Source organism: Rhea americana, unplaced genomic scaffold (genome assembly GCF_003343005.1).
Source record: "Rhea americana isolate MKP2758 unplaced genomic scaffold, rheAme1 scaffold_976, whole genome shotgun sequence".
NCBI classification, from domain to species: Eukaryota; Metazoa; Chordata; class Aves; order Rheiformes; family Rheidae; genus Rhea; species Rhea americana.
The window spans coordinates 3,068-4,346 of NW_028187173.1; the positions used below are offsets into that span (position 1 = coordinate 3,068).

Genomic DNA, 1,279 nt, shown 5'->3' on the forward strand with positions numbered 1-1,279 from the left:
GCAGCTCGGCGGCGGCCCCGGGCCAGCCCCCCCGCTCCGAAGCGGGAGCAGCGCTGCATAAAAGCCTCTTTCTCGGCGCGGTATAAAGCCGTTGGTCACGCTGCAGCGGCGTTCATTGCTGCTGGCGCTTTGTTATTACCCATTAGCCGCCCGGCGCAGTCGTTTTCGCACTCGCGGGCCCTGTATAATTGTCCTGCTCTGCTACAAATTGCCTCTCCCGACAGGCCCATTTGCATAAATCCTCCGAGCTAGTCCAAACACGATTGGAGCGCGTGTGCGCGCGCGGCACCAGGCCCCATGATTTGGTAATAATAGTTAAATCTGCACTAAATGGTTCCTTCAATTAAGGCAGAGAGAAAAAAAATTAATCTCTAGGTTTTATGTCACAAAACATTAGCGAGCGCGTGAAGGTTACGGGGGGAGGCGGAGGGGCGGGGGCTGGCGGCCGGCCGTGCCCACGCCGCGCTCGCCCGCCAGGGCCGTGAAGAGCAGCCTGTCGCTGCTCTGCGCCGAGCTCCGCGGCGACCCGGAGCCCAAGAGGAAGCGGAGCAAGCTGGCCGAGGAGGCGTACGGCAGCGGGCAGAGCYCCCCGGTGAGTGGGGCGCCGGCGCCGGCGCGGGGCCCGGCCGCAGCCTCCCCGCGCCCCCGGGACGAGGCGCGCTGCAGGAGGAGCGGCTCGCGGGGCGAGCTGGGCTGCGACGTGGCTCACAAGGTGTCGCAGCTGAAGCAGAAGGCCAAGAGCAAAGGGCTGCCCGCCGGCATCAGCCCCTTCCGCCGGAAAGACCCCAACCCCGGCAGCAGGATCCAGAAGAAGCTGTCCCGCGCCAAGAGCTCCAAAGCCGCCGCCAAGTACCCGCTGCCGGAGCCCGGCCCGCGGCAGCCGGCGGGGTTCAAAGGTACGGCCGGCCGGGGCTGCAGGGTGCAGCGCCCCGGTGCCAAGGGTGCTCGGCGCCGGCTGCGCTCCCGGGCGCCGGCACGGCGTGCTCGGGGCGCGCGGGGACGCTCAGCTCTGCTCCCGCAGACGGGCACGACGCGGACACGGACAGTGAGGACGGTGACGACGAGCCGGGCTTGGCTCTGCTGCCCGCGGTGCCCGTGGCCGTGCTCGGGCCCTCCCCGTCCTCCGTGGTGAAGATGGAGGCCAACGAGAAGGCAAAGAAGAAGAAGGAAAGGCAGGGACTGCTAGGTAACGGGCCGGCGCCGCGGGGCGCGTGCGGGGCCGGCGCGGGGACGTGGGATGGGGATGGCGTGGGGATGCGCGGGGCGGGGATGCACGGGA

At 68.8% G+C, this 1,279-nt stretch overlaps 1 long non-coding RNA gene across 1 annotated transcript; it reads left to right on the plus strand.

Moving 5' to 3' along the window:
* The first annotated feature begins 73 nt into the window (after positions 1-73).
* Positions 74-1,181, plus strand: LOC146584082 (uncharacterized). Its single transcript, XR_014898279.1, has 3 exons — positions 74-592; positions 722-896; positions 1,022-1,181. It is a non-coding gene; the product is annotated as an uncharacterized LOC146584082 (long non-coding RNA).
* The last annotated feature ends 98 nt before the right edge of the window (positions 1,182-1,279 follow it).